Raw genomic sequence first — 23,068 nt, forward strand, 5'->3', positions numbered from 1 at the left:
GGCACAAGAGGAAGTTAGGCTGTTGCACTAATAGACGCAGAACCCAGTTATGGATTGAAAATATGGATAAAGTACATTGGAAGAGACAATATGTTACTGTCGGCTGACTGAGACACTTGTGTTTCATTATGGAAAAGAAATGAGATTTTGTAGAGGAGAAGTCACGTTTCACAAACTGAAAATTTGATTCAAGGACGATGGTGTTGCAGAAGTCAGTGAAGAGAAAGTTGATGGGCTGTCAAGTGACTTAGGATCGATACCTGAGGAGCAGTCCGGCCTCGTGTCATTTAAGATTGTTTCCTCAGATAATGACTGTGAGGTTGGTGTAAGAATTACCATAATGAACATTTTGAATTTTGAGTAAGGTGTGCGTGTGTTAAACGCATGTACTGCTGTTTGTTAGTGTGTGGAACACTCTTTAGGAAGTATCCAGCATCTTCTATGTTCCAAGGATTGAAGTAGGGGAATTTCATTATGAAGCGGCCGAGGTAAACCAGTGAATGCTGTCTGGTTTTGGTGTGGAAGTACGTGGCCAAGTGTGCGATGTTGTTGGATTGTCCACGTAACTATCCCGTTCCATCAGGGGTCCACGAATCTATGAGTGTGAATGATGTGTACATGAGTGCATGAGGTTTTGTCTAGGTCATCCCATGTGGGCCTGATATATAGACAGATGGGCATACATTACCAGATTGGTCTATTGTAATAAGTGAAAATTGTTCTTACATTGAGCGAGAAGGATAGCACAAGCCCACGCTAGTGATTTCTGGGAATATAGGATGATGCTCTGTCTCTGAGAAGTAGCAAGATTATCTTTCCCTTGTAAACCACTGGTTTGTTTCCGACACATCCTGAAAAGGAATATATATATATGTATATATATATATATATATATATATATATATATATATATATATATATATATATATATATATATATATATATATATATATATATATATATATATATATATATATATATATATATATATATATATATATATATATATATATATATATATATATATATATATATATTATTATTTTTTTTCAATAATAATTGTTCTCTAAATAAGACGATGCAGGAATACTGCGTCCAACCTCATATACCTTTATTAGATTTTTTACTTTTTTTTTATGTTACTATTATATTCAATAGAATGTCCAACTACATTATGTTTGCATGCAGAAAAGAATCGACAACTATACAATATTTTTGTCACAAGACAAAAACACCTGACACAGAACGTCCAGTTATTACTTAATGCAAACAGCTTTCCTTGCTTTATATTCTCATCTATATTTGGTTGCCTATTCGTTATTCTTCCAATTCCTGTTTGAACACTTCTTGTTTTACTTCGTTTCAAGACATTCGTAGAAGTCCAGCTTGGCAGCTCACATGTAAAATTAAGTAGAATGGACTGATCATAACCTTTGTTATTTATTTATTTATTTTATTTTTATTTATTTATTTTTTTTTTTTGCATATTTTATATTATAATAAATAAATAAATGTCTTATCTAAATCATGTTTGTATTTGTGAAGTGTCATCCACTGCATACTTTTATGGAAACATTGTATTCCAAAGATGTGCTTTAATAAATTAAATCAAACTTACAGTTCTTCTCTATTATGTATCCATAGACCGAGAACGGTTGCCGCAGTGACAAACAGGAAACTTAAAAGCAGGAGTGCCCACACCTGTGAAAAAAAAAAAAAAAGGTTTTGGAAACAGGAAATTTTGATTATGGTTCTTCCTCGTTAATTTGAGGGTTGAATCACTAAGATGTAAACTTGTCATTGATAAAATCAAACTTTTATGAATAGATGAAATGCATTATGTAAGCAGGAGATGGTCACAGTGTTGGAATCCACAATCTCGGTGCTGAACACTCTGTATAGGAGTGTGTCTGTCTCTTCTCTTTTTTTTTCTTTTTTATGTATGAAGGACACCGGCCAAGGGCAACAAAAATCTAATAAAAAAAAAGGGCAAAAAAATCTAATAAAAAAAGACAAAAAATATCCCACTGACATGCCGGTCCCGAAATAGAGTCCGAAGCAGTGGTCAAAAATTGAGGGATAAGTGTCTTGAAACCTCCCTCTTGAAGGAGTTCAAGTCATAGGAAGGTGGAAATACAGAAGTAGGCAGGGAGTTCCAGAGTTTACAAGAGAAAGAGATGAATAATTGAAAATACTGGTTAACTCTTGCATTAGAGAGTTGGACAGAATAAGCGTGAGAGAAACAAGAAAGTCTTGTGCAGCGATGCCGCGGGAGGAGGGGTGGCATGCAGTTAGCAAGATCAGAAGAGCAGTTAGTATGAAAATAGCGGTAGAAGATAGCAAGAGATGCAACTCTGCGGTAATGAGAAAAAGGTTGAAGACAGTTAGAAGAGAGAAAAAAAGGTTGAAGACAGTTAGAAGAGAGGAAATGATGAAACGAAAAGCTTTTGATTCCACCGTGTCTAAAAGAGCGGTATAAAAGGAACCTCCACATATATGTGAAGCATCCTCCATACATGCATGAATAAGGTCTTTGTACTGAGTTAGCAGCTGAGGGGGTGAGAAAAAAGTGCCGAAGACGTCTCAGAACCCATAACTTCATAAAGACTGTTTTAGTTAGAGATGAGATGTGAAGTTACCAGTTTAGATTATAAGAAATGAACAGACCGAGGACGTTTAGTGTATAAGAGGGGGCCAGTTGAGCATCATTGAAGAAGAGAGGATATTTGTCTGGCAGGTTGTGTCGAGTTGATAGATGGAGGAATTGAGTTTTTTGAGGCATTGAACAATACCAAGTTTGCTCAGCCCAGTCAGAAATTTAAGAGAGATCAAAGGTCAGGCGTTCTGTGGCTTTCCTGCATGAGCTGCTTACTTCTTGAAGGGTTGGACGTTTATGAAAAGACGTGGAAAAGTGCAGGGTGGTATCATCAGCACAGGAGTGAATAGGGTAAAAAGTTTGGCAATAGGAAGAGAGTGGATGACAGGACAGAATCCTGAGGAACACTACTATTAATAGATTTACGAGAAGAACAGTGTCCGTCTCCCACAGCAGCAATAGAACGACCAGAAAGAAAACTTGAGCAGAAGTTGTAGAGAGAAGGATAGAAGCCATAGGAGTGTAGTTTGGAAATCAAAGGTTTGTGCCAGACTCTATCAAAAGCTTTTGATATGTCTAAGGCAACAACAAAAGTTTCACCAGTATCTCTAAAAGAAGATGACGAAGACTCAGTAAGGAAAGCCAGAAGATTACCAGTACATAAGAACATAAGAAATAAGGGAAGCTGCAAGAAGCGACCAGGCTTACACGTGGCAGTCCCTGTATGAAACACTCCTACCTATTTCCATCTGTTATCCCCATCCATAAACTTGTCTAATCTTCTCTTAAAGCTCTCTAGTGTCCTGGCACTAACTACATGATTACTGAGTCCGTTCCACTCATCTACCACTCTATTTGAGAACCAATTTTTTCCTATCTCCTTCCTAAACCTAAATTTTTCAAGCTTGAACCCGTTATTTCTTGTTCTACCTTGGTTGCTGATCCTAAGAATTTTGCTTACATCTCCCTTGTTATAACCCCTATACCACTTAAAGACTTCTATCAGGTCCCCTCTTAACCTACGTCTCTCTAGAGAATGTAAATTTAACCGCTTCAACCTCGCTTCGTAAGGAATACTCCTCATCCCCTGAATCCTTTTAGTCATTCTCCTCTGTACTGATTCTAATAGACCTATATCTTTCCTGTAATGTGGGGACCAGAACTGCACAGCGTAGTCTAGATGAGGTCTGGCCAGCGCCAAGTATAACTTTAATATTACTTCCGGCCTTCTACTTTTAACACTCCTAAAAATGAATCCTAGTACCCTATTTGCCTTGTTTCTGGCTTCTATGCATTGTTTCCCTAGACGGAGTTCAGAGCTAACTATAACTCCTAAATCTTTCTCGTACCCTGTACCTACCAGAGTTTGGGTGTTTAATGTGTACCTATTGTGTGGGTTTCCTCTACCTACGCTAAGCACTTTGCATTTATTGATATTAAATTGCATTTGCCATCTATCCGTCCATTCATTCATTCTATCTAAGTCTGTCTGCAAGGCGATGGCATCCGCTTCTGACCTAATTAATCTACCTATCTTTGTGTCATCCGCAAATTTACTAACATCGCTACTAATTCCACTATCCAAGTCATTGATATATATTAGAAATAATAATGGCCCTAATACTGATCCCTGTGGCACCCCACTAATGACATGACCCCACTCGGATTTCGAGCCGTTTATTAGCACTCTCTGTCGCCTGTTACCAAGCCATGACCCTATCCAACCTAACACCTTCCCATCTATCCCGTGCGCCCTAACCTTTCTCAGGAGCCTTTGATGGGGCACCTTGTCGAATGCTTTACTAAAGTCCAGATATAAGATATCATAACTATCACCATTATCTACTGCCTCGTACACCTTACTGTAAAAACTTAACAAGTTTGTCAGGCAAGACTTCCCCTTCGTGAAGCCATGCTGTGACTGATTTATCAAGTTATGTTTGTCTAAATGTTCCCTAATGTTCCTGGCTATTATTGACTCTAACATTTTACCTACAACTGAAGTTAAGCTGACAGGTCTATAATTAGACGCTAAAGTTTTATCCCCTTTCTTAAAGATGGGTACTACATTAGCCTGCCTCCACATTACTGGTACCTCACCCGACTCCAGTGATTTCCTAAAGACAGAAACTAACGGCTCACTAATAATCTTTTTACATTCCTTCAGTACTCTGGGATATATTTCATCAGGTCCTGGTGACTTGAACTTTTTTAGCCTATCTATCTCCTGCTCCACTATCTCCCTAGTTATGGAAATATCCGTCAGCTTCTCATACTCATCTGCTCTAAACACCTGTTCACTATCTGGCATATCCTGCATGTTTTCCTGAGTGAAGACAGTTAAAAAATAATCATTCAGAAGTTTACTAATCTCCTCCCCAGAACTAACCAGCTCCCCATCTGCTGCCTTTAATGGACCTACAGTATCCTTATTTTTCGTCCTGTATACCTGATAAAATCCCTTGGGGTCCGTCTTCGCCTGGCTGGCTACCTTTAATTCATAATTGTCCTTAGCTTTCCTCGTTAACTTCCTGACTGTTCTAACTAATTCATTATACTGTGTCCTTAAAACTTCCTCACCTGCCTTTAATCTCTTATATATACTTCTCTTACGCCCTATATAATGCTTTAACCTAGCAGTCATCCATTTAGGGTCATTTTTTTGTGATCTTATTGTTTTATATGGGATATTTGCTAATTGACCTGTATGAACTTTATCTACGAAATATTTATACAATTCATCTACATTTACTTCACCTAAACCCCTCATCTCGTTCCCTACCATCCTCTCCCCTCCCTCATCAACTCGCCTCGACCTTACCTCTCTCATTTCAGCATGACCTGACATTCCAACATACTCACACCTATCTCCCCCCTTCCTCTTTCCTCCTCCCTTCTGGAGCCTCACCTCACATTCCTCATCCTGCCTTATCTCTCTGAACTCCGTCCCTGACCTGACCTCACCCTGCATCCTTTGCCAGTCCACTCCTTGGAGGTACCTTTTTAATTCTTCAAAATCTGCTCTCCTAAAGTCAGGTATTTTACTAGTGTTTTTATTTCTAACAGTTTCTTCCCATTCTAGTAGAGCGGCCTTGACGGAAGAAGGTTGTGAAGTGATAGATGTTTAAGAATCTTCCTGTTGAAGATAGATTAAAAAACTTTAGATAGGCAGGAAATTAAAGCAATAAGACCGTAGTTTGAGGGATTAGAATGGTCACCCTCTTTAGGACCAGGCTGAATGTTGGCAAACTTTCAGCAAGAAGGAAAGGTAGATGTTGACAGACAAAGGTGAAGCAGTTTGACTAGGCAAGGTGTAAGCACGGAGGCGCAGTTTCGGAGAACAATAGGGTGGGACCCCATCAGGTCCGTAAGCATTGTGAGTTTAGGCCAACGAGGGGATGGAAAACATCATTGCGAAGAATTTTAATAGGTAGCAAGAAGTAGTCAGAGGGTGGAGGAGAGAGAGGAACAACCCCTGAATCGTCCAATGGAGAGTTTTTTTTAGCAAAGGTTCGAGCGAATAGTTCAGTTGTATAGATAAATGTGATAGAAGTGGTGCCATGTGGTTTAAATAAAGGAAGGAAAGAAGAAGAAGCAAAGTTATTGGAAATATTTTTAGCTAGATGCCAGAAGTCACGAGGGGAGCTTCATCCTGAAAGATTTTGACACTCTATTAATGAAGGAGTTTTGAGCTAGTTGAAAACAGACTTAGCATGGTCCCGGGCAGATATATAAAGTGTATGAAATTCTTATGATGAAAGGCTCAAGTACCTTTTGTATAGCACAAGAACAGGCTGTATTAAACCAAGATTTGGAAGGTTTAGGTCTAGAAAAAGAGTGAGGAATGTACGTCTCCATGGTAGACACTATCACCTCTGTTATTCGCTCGGCACACAGAGACGGTTCTCTGTCATGGAAGCAGGAGTCATTCCAAGGAAAATAAAAAATAAAATACATCCTCAGGTCCTCCTATCAGAGGCAAAACGCCAGAGGCACCTCCGCTTAGGGGATCGCTTTACTCACAGGAAAGGTTGAGGAAACTCGTTGCCAGCAAAGACAAGTTCCCCTAGAGTCAGGCCAGTCTAAGGACAGAGTGACTGGAGTAAGCGTGCAAGTACTTAGGGCCAGCCCACGGCTCCAAACTTTTCTTGGTCGTGGAAGTAGTCAGGAGTCCTTTTAAGTTAGAGGGTAGTCTGGAAAGAGCCTGACTGTTGCTTGCCTTCCACAGTGTGAGCCACACGCCGGATCACTTCCATCACGGCTTTAGAACTAACTGGTGAATCCAACATAGTAAGGTGATGTTTGCTTAGGCTTTCGAGCCCGAACCGGGTGAAGCAGAGTGGGTTCAGTAAAGTTCGTACCACTGTTGGTATTTCAATAAACTGGTGAAACAAGGAGAACTGGTAACGAAGCTCATGACCTAGAGGAAAGACATTCAACCTAATAGTGATGGTCGTAACCTCTTTATACACACACCCATACAAGAATCTACCAGATCCACAAAAAAAAAAAAAAACTATTGCCAAAAAACAAATTTGCCCTATATTCAACCACGATAAAATACTAAATACAATTAAATACATGATTATCAAACAGACGATTATCAAACAGACTACCAGCTAAGTACATTAGATCCCACATCATCTCCTCCAGCCAGTGTTCAGAAAAAAAAAAAAAAATCTTAGCGTGATACAAACTTACGCAACTAAAGATTACTAAAATTACTTCATGGTGATTTTTTTTTTTTTTTTAGATTTCTGGAATGTTCACATATCTAATGTGGTGGTCCAGTTCTAGTGTTGTAGTGAAACACTTATGATCTAAGGATTTCTGGTGATCTATGTTATCAGTGAGGGCTGTGATGGTGAAGTGTTAGTGATCATGAAACTATGGGGGTCTAAGGGCAACACCATATCCACGACCTAACTACCTCCGTGGTTGTTACCGTCATCTCATCACAAGAGGATGGTAATTCGGCAGGTAGTTTCATCCTGCCGGGCTTTCCTCGCTTTGCTCGTTGTCCCCGTGCGTCATCACCTCATCACCCCCTCCTCTGCGTTATCGACGAAGAAAGTTTACGGCGGCCACGAAGGCAGACAGATCGCAGCTACACTTTCGTGTGGCTGGTGCCACTTGGTGTCTCGTGCTGAGTTAGAGCATGTTTTTTTTTTTAGAGTTCTTTTTTTAAGTCACGGATCCCTTCAAGAATCTGATGAAAGCTATGGACTTCTTTACCCACGAACATTCACATAAACACAACTTTGCATGCAATGTACTTTATTTATTGAAATTTCATTGTCTTATACATATATGAGATACACAAAGTATTATTAAGAAATCTAAAAGAAAAAAATCATTTTGAAAAAGTTATGGCTACTCATTATAATCATGAAATATCGTCCTCTTGTGCATAACAAATCTGATCAATGAGAAGGTTGTTGTTATTTGCCTTGAATAAGAATATGAAACTGTAGAGTGGTCTTTGACAAGGTGACATACATGTTATCTTTGACATCCAATCTATTTCGACTTTTCGTTTTGATAAAAACAAGTACTGAAAACCCAGATTCACAAAGGTAGGTGGTAATAAAGGGAATCAGAGGACTCATAGCCCACTTTATTAGATAAGGGTAGGCTTGTAGCAATGCACACCAGTGCAAGACTCTTCGAGTAACATTTCGTAGCATTTTCTTTGTCCTTAGGTCAATGAAGTCATCTTTGGGAAGGTCTTCATCACTGATACTCTCTAAGTCGGCTTGGAAAGGATTACGAATCCATGTTCCAACTTTTAACGTCACCCGATCCAAAATAATCTTTGAAAGAGTTCTGCAGAGTATCCAAATATCTGGATAATTCTGCCTGGAGAGAAGCTGCATCGATCGCTGCTTTCACTTCCATCCTGTTGAAGCACTTGTTTTAACACTGGAAAGTTTGCGTAGTTGTCTGTTTTCCTCGACGTTTGTCTCAACTCTCTGTTATGTTATTGGCCGAGTTTACCTTGAATGGGATCACGTTTTCTTAGTGTCCCCGTGTTCTGGTTACCTGCCATTCGGGCATTATCCTTATTATTGTTATAAGTAGTGTAAGGCTTATTTACCCATTTTATATCATGTAGTATTATTCTCTTCATAATTTAAGTTCTCTATATCTTTGTATGTATAAGGAAGGAAGTACAATTGAGGTGAAATACGTTGAAAACGAGGGGAGCTTGAGTGGGCAACAACACATTCCAAGGAGGGGAAAAGGCAGAACGCCTTGGGTCGTGAAGTAGGAAGGAAGGTGGCGTTTCTCAGGGGAGGATCTTGGTGTGGATTGGTGATGGAGTGAGTTTGTGGAGGTATTAGTGGTGTAGCGGTATAACCTTGATATCCAGGATCAGGTTAGTGAGTCTTTTGTGGTACCAAGAGCTCTTGTCCGCTGAAATTCGGTTGTTGAGTTGTGCCGGTGACGCTGTTGGGAGGGGTCATAGGTCAAACTGGCAGCCATTTTGTGAGTGGAGGTTGTGGTGTTAACCTTGGAAGTTGGTGTTGTGGTGTATTGGTGATTTTGGGGACGAGATTGTGGTGTTATGGGTAATCTTTGGTGATAATGGTAATCTTTTGTGAGGCTTGAGGAGGTGAAATACGGGAATTATTGTCTGGGGACGCGGAAATGGCGTCCGGGTAAATTCCTGCGGTTGAGGGGAAATATTTCTGTGACTGGTGGAGGTGTAAACGGGTTCTGGTGACGTGGGAAGTGACGAGAACGTCATGTAGTAACGTGTACTACCTCATGTTGTTTGTGAATTATTATTAGTATTAATATATGTGCTTGTAACATAGAATAATCGTGTTTTCTACCCCCCCAACAACAATCTGGTATTAGAGGTAATTCCAGTCGTGCTGAGTCAAGGTAAAGGTGGAGTAAGAGATAATTCTGACGATTTCGGATAGGTCGGGTAGGCACTCGAAGCCTTTAAAAATCCAGACCTTTAAAACTTTCCGGCATCAGTGTAACGTCCACTTTCTTGGAGAGATAACCGGGATCGTACGATCGCAGGTAAGTAGGCGATCGTGACATCTCCTACTGACTTGCTGAATCCCCTGCTGCATGTCTCCCAGGATTGGGAGGGAACCGGTTCGACGGTTCCGCCGGAAACCGCTTGGAACCGGATCCGAGTCTTAGAGCCGGTTCTGCCTTAATGGTTCCAAACGAGTACTGATGGCAGATACGCACAAGTTACAATATTTGTGTAATGTTTAAAATATGTATGTAATCACTAACATTATTTAGGAAGTCTTGCAAATAGTATCTACCAATGGACGAAGTAGTGTAATACAGACAAATATGATTAAATGTCCCTGTGTCTAATATTCAAAGAAATTGCGTGAATAATATGAAAATATTTCGTTCATGTTAGCCAGTAGCAGGCACCTATTTAGTGTTGCCTTAAGCGTAATCTTTTTTTTTTTCACTTTAATTGGTAGATACCCTATGACATCATAACAGAGTGTGTCTGTGTGTGTGTGTGTGTGTGTGTGTGTATCTCGATGGATAGATAGAGAGAGAGATAGATAGATAGATACTATCTAGATAGATAGATAGATGAGTCCCAGAACTGCTACACCCTGGTAACAACCAAGCAGCGCACTGGTGGTTCCTAGACTTGGGTATTCGCCAGCCGCGCTTTACCGATTCCCCGTGGAACCAGTTCCGGAACCGCTATACCCTGGTAACCGCCAACGCTCTGGGTATTCAGAGACTCGGGTATTCACCAGCCGTGCTCTACCGATTCCCCGCCGAACCGTTTCTGGAACCGGTTCCGATGATTCCGTCCGCCAAAGGAACCGGTTCCATGAATACTTCAATTATCGGTTCCTACCCACCACTACTGTCTCCTGGACTTGCTCTAGACTGACTGCCTGGCACTGCCATTCTTCACAGTCATATCGTCTACTCAGGGACTTCAGTTATCATCCCATTCCGCTTCTGGAGGAAGTCCGACTTACTATGAGGTTTGCGGTTTGTTAGAAAGGTGTCGGTTTATATTGTTCCTGTCATTTGGTATTTCAGTGTTTGGTATATGAAGTGTTGTCATTAGATGTTGCTTTGTTTTGGCCATATAAAGGCCAATTCACACACATCAGTGACGAATTAGAGCCGAGTCCGCTCAGTGTCAGTTATATCCGTGTTGTTTCCGTGACGTCTATGCACACACATCCGTGGTGATGCCGTACAGCGTGAAATCAGTGTTTTCCAGGATGGCAAAGTGGAGGGACGTGGAACTGGCAATGATTGTCATAATTCTTGATGAAGAGGAAGAGGCAGAACAAAAAAGTGAGGAAGAGAAAGTGGGTACATGAAGCGTGACAGAAAAGAGAAACTCCAGGAGAGTTTGCGACTCTGTACAAGGAATTAACCGATGATCAATGATCAAAAGATTTTTCCAGTACTTTAGAATGTCCAAAAAATGCTTCAGGACATTGTTAAGTGAAATGGAGACTCAACTGAAGAAACAAGACACCCACTGGAGAAAGGCCATAAAACCAACGGAACGATTAGCAGTTTGTTTGAGGTGAAATAATACACTGTCTTTGTAGTTGGTTATTTACTGTACTTTTCTATCTAAATCCATGCTGGAGATTTCACAGACTCTAACAACTCTTATTAGTTTATTTTTTTTTATACTAAGTGACAGTACATTAATTTGTTTTAGACTGCCAAAATTCATCCTTACTGTGTGTGCTTCTTCATGTCAGTGGTGCGGTATGAGGTGTGGTGTGGTGGTGTGGTGTGATGTGAGGTGTTGTGGTGTGGTATGAGGTGTAGTGTGGTGTGGTGTGGTGGTGTGGTGCGAAGTGTTGTGGTGTGGTGGTGTGGTATGATATGATTAACTACATCCAATTAAAAAGAGTACTTACCATCTACTTTCATTTCTTCTATTTTATTCCATATATCTTGCTTGAAATTGCAATCCATATATTTTGGTTGTGACAGATCATAAAGAACAGGATAGTTTCGCATCAGTTCAATAAGTAGTTCGTCATCCATTTTCTTGACAGCTCATAACACTCGTCCGGCGTCCGTGAAAATCTAAAAAATATTGGTGGCGACGATACTCAGCTTCACGGAACGGAGACGTAACGGTCACCGAGAGTCAAAACACTGTACTGCGCCGGACGTGTGTAAATGCTTCGGTTGAATTCAAAGCAACGATATTTTTTTTAACTGACACTGAAGCACTGAGTTGACGCGGCACTGATACTTCACTGATTTGTGTGAATCGGCCTTAAGAGCACCCCTTACTGTGTGTATACTGAATTGAAAAGCCTGATTGTGGGGCGCATAAGCGCACCCCAGGCACACCATCGTGGCGATCTCATCAGTGAGCTGAGTTTTGCAGAGTGCTGCTAACGCTAACACGTCCGTAGCCGTGGGAAACCGAGCAAGTGTATAAATATTGTGGTGTGTTGAGCCGCGAGCTCGTATTCCAGGCCTCGACGTGGTTGCGCCTCAGTGCTGCCATACAAGCGAGGTGTAAGTACTTCTTCCCCCACTAGTTACGCTGAAGGTTGTTTCCTTTTCTCGAGTGTGTACTGATGAGTGGTGCTTTCCTCATGTTTATTGAGTGTGGTTGTGATTACGGTGTGTTTTTGCTTTTTCCACTAAAGATCGGAGTGTTTGGTTTGGGCAGTGTGGTGATTTATTTCACTCCCTATTTTGTGGTGTGAGTATTATGGTGATTGAGTTTTGTGTGTGTGTGTGTGTGTGTGTGTGTGTGTGTGATGTATACTTTAGTGATTTTTTTTTTCCCCTTTTTGTGGTATTTTAGTGTGTTTTTTTTTTTTTTAGTTTTGTGTGTGTGTGTGTGTGTGTGTGTGTGTGTGTGTGTGTGTGTGTGTGTGTGATGTATACTTTAGTGATTTTTTTTTTTCCCTTTTTGTGGTATTTGTGTTTGTTCCTTTTTTGCACACTCATATATATATATATATATATATATATATATATATATATATATATATATATATATATATATATATATATATATATATATATATATATATATTATAAGGTACATCGAGATAAAACGCGACATAAAATTAAAGAAGTAATAAGAACACCAGAAAAAAATAATAATAAACGAGAAGGGAGAGAGAGAGAGAGAGAGAGAGAGAGAGAGAGAGAGAGAGAGAGAGAGAGAGAGAGAGAGAGAGAGAGAGAGAGAGAGAGAGAGAGAGAGAGAGAGAGAGAGAGAGAGAGAGAGAGCGCTAGCTAGGGTAAGAACTCCAGATGTACGATTAAGAGTAGCTGCTCGTTGCCAATATATATATATATATATATATATATATATATATATATATATATATATATATATATATATATATATATATATATATATATATATATATATATATATATATATGGGAAAAAAAAATATGGTCGAATCTTGAGGTAAGATGCATGAAGATGATTGAGGAAGAAAATAGTGGCAGAGAAGTATATAAAGCTGATTATGGAGATGTACAGAAATGTGAAAACGAGGGTTAAAACTGTATCAGGCATGAATGAGAGTTTTGATGTAAGGGTTGGGCTGCATCAAGCCCCAGCTGTCAGCCCTTTCCTCTTTAATGTAGTGTTTGATGTGTTGATAGAGGGAGTAAGAAGAGGAGTTTCATGGGACATTATGTATGCAGATGATGTAGCGTTAGTTGGTGAATCAAAATAACAATTGGAGGACAGGATGGAGGAGTGGTGTATAGCACTGGTAAGGTGGGGAAGGCGAATAAGTAAAAGTAAGACAGAATATATGGTGATGACAGACATCGGGATCAAGGCATGAACAGAAACCATAACCCTAGATGGTCAGTCTCTGAACAGCGTGAGGGACTTTAAATATCCAGGTTCATTGGTTGTGGCAGATAGAAACGAAGAGGTGGAAGTTACCAGGAGGATAAAGGTGAGATGAAAAAAAACTGGTTAAGGTAACAAGTGTGAGTAAGAAGGTGCAGGATGCGCGGTTCAGATGGTTTATTCATGTTATGAGGAGAGATGAAGGGAGTTATGAAACGCAGCTAATGGACATGGAAGCGGCTGGCAGGAGAGAAAAAAAAAAAAAGAGGGAAACCCAGGATGAGATGAAAGGACTGTATTGTGGCCGGCACCAGAGAGAAGAACTTTGACCTTGAAGTGGCAGAGGACACGGTTAAGTGGAGGACATCCCGTACAGAAACAGGATGATAATATTGCAGAAGGAGGAGACACTAGGCGTTTCCTATGCCTTAGTTCCTTAAGTTAGTTCCTTAAAAAGTCGGTTATTGTGTGCTGCTGGTTGATATATTGCTTGTTTATAATACCTTGTGTCGTTTGCTTCAGAGTTGGGTATTTGGTGGTTTGGATTTCGGTGTTGGTTGCTTTATTTTTAGTTTTGCTGTGTTTGATTAGTCAAGCCCGGTGGGAACTTCCATCAGTTTAGTACTCATTTCTGGCTGACATCATGGATAGAGGTGGTAGGAATTGAGAAGTCTTATGAAGATATAATTGACTTACTCCTTTCAGATGAATTTCTCTCTCTCCTGACATGTAAGCTGCAAATCTTCATTAAAGAGTGACATCCTGCATAGCTTATGACCGCCATATCCCATGCTGATGACTGAGCGTCCGCCAGGAGTGCCTACCCGAAACTTTTATCTCGGGGAAGAAAACTATCAACCAGCCTCGCATTCCTTCATCTCTTGCTAAAACTGGTGTCGGAGGACCACCTTTCACAGGTCGGAGCTTCAACTGAAGAAGGACACACCCACTCACGAAGTCCCAGGGAAGTTCAGGTCTTCAGAGATTTTTACAAGGCATAAGGTTGAGTTTTGTTTAAAGGAGTAGTTTTCTAACTACAGAGTAGCAGGGACTTCTAATGGATCGTGGACGTCGAACATCATATGGCATATAGGCTGCTCTTGTGTCATAGTGTCAGAGGAGGCTCTTCTAGACATCGACCTTGGCATCAGTGCTAAGACGCAAATCCAAGACTACCTCGGCCTTGTAGACCAGTTTCCGAGCGTCCGCTGCTCCATTTGTTATCCTCTCTTCACTGAATGGACAGACGCAGTGAGGGGTCCCATCAATTTTGCCAGCATCCTTGTCAACAGCGTCTCAGGTAGTTATCCCGAAAGACATTTCCTCTCTGCAGGAATTCGGTGAATCCTGCAACTTGTGTTGCCTCAAACAGAGGATGCTTCTGTAGTATTCCAGATTTGTGTTGCTGTTTCATCGCTTGGTACTACAGCTGATACACCCGTGCTTGCCGTCCAAATTCGAAAAGGCAAAATGAAGCGTCCTTTCCAATGATTCCACGGCTTGCGGCGCTGCCAAACCTTGTACTAGGCCAAATATCAGATTAGAGCCTATATGTCGCTGATAACCTCACTCCACCCACTCTCTCTCTCTCTCTCTCTCTCTCTCTCTCTCTCTCTCTCTCTCTCTCTCTCTCTCTCTCTCTCTGTTTGTTGCTAAACCTTCATGCAACATTGAAGAAGACCTCTACAGAGTTGTACTTGTGTAAGGCATGTTACCAAGTTCCTCTCTCCGAACAAGCAAGTACTACACTACAGCCTTCCCAACTCACTTGAGGTTAATTAAATTCACCAGACTACGCATCGGGCTTGTTACTGCCTGCGCAACTTACAGTCGCTTAATGTGCCTTATTCTTGCTGGACTCAATCAGATGACATTGTATTTCGATAACATCTATGTAGTATACTCAGAATGGTTTCAGCATCTAGAAAGCCTTACCAGATATCGAGAATAGGGTCTCACCCTGGGAACAGAGAAGTGTCGCTTTGGATTTGAAACTATCCAATACCTAGGATTGGTAAAGCTTGGTAAAGATTAACTTCGTCTTCAAGATAAGAAAATTGTCATCATCTTCAACTTTCCACCACCCTCAATTGAAAAGTTACTTCGACGATTCCTGGATATGAATTGCTTCTACAAAGTGTTTATACTGCGAGCGTCAGAATTTCCTGCTCTTCTCTCATATTCCAAGAAAGATATCAGGGATCCGTTCCCATGAACTGAAGACCTCCTTACCCGTTTTGATTTCCTAAAACAAGAACTTTCGTTGGAACCAGTCGTGAAGTTGCCTGACCAAGAACAACCCTTAGTTGACAGCACTAATGCTTCCAACTCCTGACTGGGAGCCCTTTATCTCCAATACTACTAGTCCTGGTCTCATTCTGTTGCCTATGCCAGCAAGAAACTTTTAGATCGAGAACGAAATTATTTAACAATAGAACGTGTGTGTTGGATCATCATTTTTGGAATTGTTCACTTTCATAATTATTACTTGCGACGAAAGGAGTTTATATAAGAAGTGCACAACAAGGCCTTAGTTTACTCCAGTAGTTTCAAAGACAAGAATCATGATCTATGGGGGTCCAAATATTACGTCACTGGAACCGATAATTTGGGTGCATGTGGTTACCTGTTAGGCCGACTCGCTTAAAAGGACATTATCTTGTTTTTTGCTTCTATTGTTGTTGTTGTCTTATTTGATTTTATTTAACAGTTGTGGTGTCTGCCAGCTTAAAACATCTCCTCCGAGACGACTCTTGTGCAGGTAAGGGCTTCGTGCACTTTCAGAATCGAATTTTCACTTAAACTTAGTATGTTTAATTTTCATGCTATATTTTTTCCTTTAGAGTAAGAGAATCCTGTCTTAAAATCCCGTTTCGCTCATGAGTCCCATTACTTACCCCCCTCCCCCCACCATTAAAAAGGTTTTGGCTCTTGGTGTTGTCTATTTTAGATTTTTTTTTTCTTCTTAGACTAATTCATGCCTTCCAGGATACAGCACAAATGGCCATATACAGATATTAGCTCTCCCCCATATCCATTCATGCCTCCATTTACCCCACACACCCCCTCTACAACACATTAATAAGTAATATAATTTTTTTTCAGTTACGGGGAGATCTAGTAACAAGGAATGTTACACAATAACTCCACAACTGGACGTTTTCTGTCACCTTGACAGGAGATGCTAAACTAATTCCTCATTTTGATTACACACGACTTAAAACATAAATGAAACATGGGTTTTTCAGCATTAAGGGCAAACAACTTCTACAGTTTCTCAACAACCGCTTTCTTGCTTTGCACACGTGATATTCAAGGAAAAAAAAAATAATAAACAGAGGTAAATGTCTGAGAAACTGTCCCGTGAGTTTATTCATTTATTATTATTATAATTATTATTATTATTACTTTTTTTTTGCATAAGAAAAAATAAATTAACCTGGTTTTTAGGCTTAATTTACTCACTCAAAGAGTTCCCTCATAGGTTTTGTTTCGGCGTTACTCAAGAAGGAAAAATATAATATTTTCGCCAATACGATTTTTTTTCTTTCTTGTAACTGTTGTTACTTTTGGTCTAACATAAAAAAAAAATCATAGTGCTATTTCTGGGAGAATCATAATGAAAGCTCGTCAGAATATGAAAAAAAAAAAGTCACTAGGAATACGGTGGAAGTAAAATCTTCTCAGTAAACGCTAAAAGTGTACAACAACCGTTATTTAATGGCAGCACTATAAACATTGCCTAACTTCCTTCCGTTTCCTCCCTACTCGTTAGCATCATCCCATCACAAATAAGAGGATGGTAATTTGGCCGTTAGTTTCATCCTGTCGGCCTTTCCTCGCCTTACTTGTTATCCGTACGTTATCGCCTCTGCATTTCCTCTACATCTTCGACAAGGAAGATCACTGCGGCCACGAAGACAGATGGATCGCAGATGCACTCTCGAGTGGCTGGTGGGTCTTGGAGTCTCTTGCTAAAGGATGTTTGTCTCAACGTCCCTCTTGACTTGTGGAGTCGCTTGCTATCTGTCTCCTCCCCTTTCACCGGACTGCCATTTTTGTGCCATGTTTGTGTCGTCAGCCCCAGGACTTCAGCTGTCACCTGCCCTCTCACGATGCTGAGAGAATTCTGCTCCTGGAGGATGTCCGACATGTTGTGAGATTTGTATTTCCTTGAAAGGGTGTCGATTTACATTGTACCTGTCAGTTGGTGTTTCAGTGCTTGGCATATTAAAAGTATTGCCATTAGACAGTATTTTGCTTTACACCCCTAAGAGCAGCCCTTACTGTATGTATCCTGAATAAATGAATATATATATATATATATATATATATATATATATATATATATATATATATATATATATATATATATATATATATATATATATATATATATATATATATATATATATATAATGATTGTTGGGCGCATAGACACATTGCCTCTATAGGGGATGATGAGTGGTATATAGTTAGTGGCATTAATTATATTTTACTTGTGTTTATTTACATAGTTACCTTTATTAATTTCAGCTACCTCAAGTTAAATCTGACTGTAATTTGAACGAATTTGTGTTTACAAACGTGCATTTGTACTAATGGTAGCCATCATTAATTTGGTATGAGAAGTGATTCTGAGTAGCAGTAAAATTTAATCGCTAAATTGTTCCTGTCTTTCCTAACTAGTTTTGCTCTATTGGGAGTTCAGTTTAATTTTACTGACATGTCTCGTAGGCTTCAAATAAACATTATTATTGTTATTATTATTATCATTATTATTATTATTTATTTATTTTTTTATTTATTTATTCTTTTTATGCAGGAGGGTACTGGCTGAAAACAATCAAATTTAAGAAAAAAACAAATGTCATTAAGGAACCATTCCCTAAAGAAAAGTCAAAGGCAATATAAAAATAAAAAAAAATGAAGTTGTGGCTTGAAACCACCGTCTTAAAAGAGTTCAAGACATAGGGCAGTTTCAAGGCTCTTATCTTCCTATTAGATTAGTGGTGATTTAAAATTAAGGCGAAGCAACATCGTGGTCATATATATGGCAACGCTAAAAAAATGTTAAAAATAATAATAAATACAAATAAAATAAATAATAAATAAATATATAAACAAATAATTTGGTAGTTTATTTAAATTTTTTAATGCAGGAGGGACATCGGTCAAGGGTAACAGAAGTCCCCTCCCCCTCCGCAAAAAGAAAGCCCACTAAGATGCTAGTTCCTGAAAAGGATCCAAAGCAGCAGTCAAAAAATAAAAGGATAAGTGTCTTGAAACCTCTCTTGACAGTGCTCAGGTCATAGGAAGGTGGACATACAGAAGCAGGCAGAGAGCTCCAGAGTTTACCAGAGAAAGGGATGAATGATTAAGAATACTGGTTAACACTTGTATTAGAGAGGTGGAAAATAGGGGTGAGAGAAAGAAGAAAGTGTTGTGCAGCGAGGCCGAAAGAGGAGGGCGAGGCATGCAATTAACAAGATCAGAAGAGCAATTACCATGAAAAAAACGATAGAAGACAGCAAGAGATACAACATTGCGGCGATGTGAAAGAGACTGAAGACAGTCAGTTAGAGGAGAGCCTTTGAATCCATCCTGTTTAGAAGACCTGTATGAGTGCAAGACCTTACGAGAAGAGAGAAAAGAGAAGGATAGCCGTAGGAGCCGTAGGAGGGTAGTTTGGAAATCAAAGCTTTGTGCCAGACTCTATCAAAAGCTTTTGATATGTTCAAGACAACAGCAAAAGTTTCACCAAAATATCTAGAAAAGGAATACCAAGACTCAGTAAGGAAACCCAGATCACCAGTAGAGCGGTCTTGACGGAACCCATACTGGTAATCACATAGGAGTTGTGAAGTGATAGATGTTTAAGAATCTTTCTGTTGAATATAGATTCAAAACTTTAGATAGGCAGGGAATTAAAGCAATAGGGTGGTACTTTGAGGGACTAGAACGATCACTTTTTTAGAAACAGGCTGAATACAGGCAAACTTCTAGAAAGAATGAAAAGTAAAGAGTATGACCGAGCAAGGTGCAAGCACGGAGGTGCAGTTTCGAAGAACAATAGGAAAGACCCCATCCGGTCCATAAGTTTTCCGAGGGTTTGGACCAGCGAGGGCATGAAAAACATTATTGCGAAGAACTTTAATAGGTAACATAAAGTAGTCAGTGGGTGGAGGAGGGGAGAGAACAAGCCCTGAATCATCCAAGATAGAATTTTTAACAAAGGTCTGAGCGAAGAGTTCATCTTCTGAGATAGATGTGATAGTAGTGGTGCCATCTGGTTGAAATAAAAAGAAAAGGAACTTCTGGCACCTAGGTGCCATAAGTTACGAGGGGAGTTAGATCTTGAAATATTTTGACCCTTTATTATTGAAGGAGTTTTTAGCTAGTTGGAGAAAAGACTTGCCATGATTCCGGGCAGAATTATAAAGCGCATGAGATTCAGGTGATAAACGATCAAGTATCCTTTGTGGGCCACCTCTCGATCATGTATAGGACGAAAACAGACTGTGTTAAACCAAGGTTTGGAAGGTTTAGGTCGTGAAAAAAGAGTAAGTAATATACGTCTCCATGCCAGACACTATCACCTTTGTTATGCGCTCGGCACAGAGACGGGTCTCTGACACGGAAACGGTAATCATTCCTCAGATCCCCTCAACTAGCAAAGGCAAAATGCCAGAGGCACCTCTGCTTAGGGGGATCTTGAGGAGTGATTGGAACGACAGGACAAGATACAGACATGAGATTGTGATCGTAGGAGCCCAATGGCGAAGATAGGGTAACAGCATAAGCAGAAGAATTAGAGGTTAGGAAAAAGTCAAGAATGTTGGGTGTATCTCCAAAACGGTCAGGAATACGAGAAGGGCGTTGCACCATTTCCTCTAAGTCATGCAGGATAGCAAAGCTGGTGATGAACTTTAAAGTCTCCAAGAATAGAGATCTCCGCAAAAGGGAAAAGAGTCAGAATGTGCTTCACTTTGTAAGTTAAGGAAAGGTTTTTTTTTTTTTTTTTTTTTTAGTAAGCGGAGTTATGTGAGAGGTATACAACACAGATGTTGGCGAAGACGAGAGAAAGCAGCATGAATCAGAAGCAGAGCAACTATTGTTCTTCCAAGGGTCTGGACGTTTGAGGGAACGACTAGCCCTCATAGAGACGGATTGGAGAGCAACAGATTGTAATATGTCAGTAAAATATGTCGCGGCGTCATGAGAACTACCAAAGTCAGCCAGCGAATGATCAGGTAAAGTGAGTTCTGTAAAAAGATGCCAGTCGGCCTTATCTTGATGCCACTGGGAAATACAAGACCGTGGTTCAGATTCTGTGCATTCTAACATTATGAGAAAGTGGTCGTTGCCATATAAACCTGATAAAACTTCCCAATTAAACCCTAAAAGAGCATTAGAGAACCTAAGATCAATGCTTGTAAAAGTACCAGTTTCGCCAAAAAAAGTTGAATTCATTCCTGGTCCGCTCAGCCTCGGGAGCAGTCATGGCTGGCGGTTACGCTTAAAGTATTTTTTATATTTAATATACTGCAGTAGCGTTCTGCATCGTATATCTTTTATTCCTAGATACTACAACAACGGTACATATGGTAGAAGCTGCGAGATAAATACATGAATGTAGGCAAACTTCTATCAACAAGGAAAAGTAGATGTTGATAGACATATTTGGAAGAGTTTGACTAAAGACATGTTTGGAAGAGTTTGTCTGTACAAGGTTCAAGCACTGAGGCAAAGTTTCGGGAAACAAGAAAAGGGACCCCATCTGTTTCATAAGCTTTCCGTGTTTACAGGCCAGCAAAGGAATGGAAAACATCACTGCAAAGGATCTTAAAAGGTAACATGAAATAGTCGGAAGGTAGAGGAGAGGGATAAATGAGCCGTGAATCATCCAACGTGGAGTTTTTAGTAAAGATTTGAGTGAAGAGTTCAGTTTTACAGGTAGATGAGATGGCAATGCTGCCATAAGATTAAAATAAAGGACGGAAAAATGAAGCAAAGTTACTGGAAATATTTATAGCTAGATGCCAGAAATCATGAAGGGAGTTAGATCTTGAAAGATTTTTATACTTTTTATTAATGAAGGAGTTATTGGCTAGCTGCAGAACAGACTTGGCATGATTCCGTGCAGAAATATAAAATGCATGAGATTTAGGTGATGGAAAGCTCAAGTACCTTTTGTTAGCCATTTTTCTAACATGTATCGCGTGGGAACAGGCAGTGTTAAACCAAAGTTTGGAAGGTTTAGGTCGAGAGAAAGAGTGAGGAATGTAAGCCTCCATGCCACACAATTTACCCTTTGCTATGTGCTCAGCAAGCAGAGATCGGTCTCTGACACAGAATCAGTAGTCATTCCACGGGAATATCAGAATGATATTTCCTTATGTCCACCCAATTAGCAGTGAAAAACGCCAAAGGCATTTACGCTTTGGGGGATCCTAAGGAGAGCTTGGAGTGATAAAACGAGATAGAGATATGAGGTTGTGATCGGAAGAGTCTATGGAGAAAATTATGTGACAGCATAAGCAGTGGGATTAGAACTTAGGACCATGTCAGGAATGTGTGTGTGTGTGTGTGTGTTTATATATATATATATATATATATATATATATATATATATATATATATATATATATATATATATATATATATATATATATATATATATATATATATATATATATATATATATATATATATATAAAGAGAGAGAGAGAGAGAGAGAGAGAGAGAGAGAGAGAGAGAGAGAGAGAGAGAGAGAGAGAGAGAGAGAGAGAGAGAGAGAGAGAGAGAGAGAGAGAGAGAGAGAGAGACTGGCCAAGGACAACAAAATTTTTGAATAAAAAGAAGACCCAGTTCGTAGAGCAATTTTGAATAGAATGATCAAATATCTGAGAAGTGTCTTGAAACCTGCTTCTTAAAAGAGTTCAAGTCATAGGACAAATCATGGGCGTATCTCCAACATATGTGTGTGTTTGTGTGTGTGTGTTATATATATATATATATATATATATATATATATATATATATATATATATATATATATATATATATATATATATATATATATATATATATATATATATATATATATATATATATATATATATATATATATATATATATATATATATATATATATATATATATATATATATATATATATATATATATATATATATATATATATACACAGTCACCGACGTGAGCGTCACTTTCCATAAGCTAACAACTCGCTAGTTCTTAGTCTGAAACTAACTACATTAGACAACACATTAGACAACCAAACCCTGGTAGGTACAGGGTACGAGAAAGATTTAGGAGTTATAGTTAGCTCTGAACTCCGTCTAGGGAAACAATGCATAGAAGCCAGAAACAAGGCAAATAGGGTACTAGGATTCATTTTTAGGAGTGTTAAAAGTAGAAGGCCGGAAGTAATATTAAAGTTATACTTGGCGCTGGTCAGACCTCATCTAGACTACGCGGTGCAGTTCTGGTCCCCACATTACAGGAAAGATATAGGTCTATTAGAATCAGTACAGAGGAGAATGACTAAAGGGATACAGGGGATGAGGAGTATTCCTTACGAGGCGAGGTTGAAGCTGTTAAATTTACATTCTTTAGAGA

Source organism: Scylla paramamosain, chromosome 14 (assembly GCF_035594125.1).
Source record: "Scylla paramamosain isolate STU-SP2022 chromosome 14, ASM3559412v1, whole genome shotgun sequence".
NCBI classification, from domain to species: domain Eukaryota; kingdom Metazoa; phylum Arthropoda; class Malacostraca; order Decapoda; family Portunidae; genus Scylla; species Scylla paramamosain.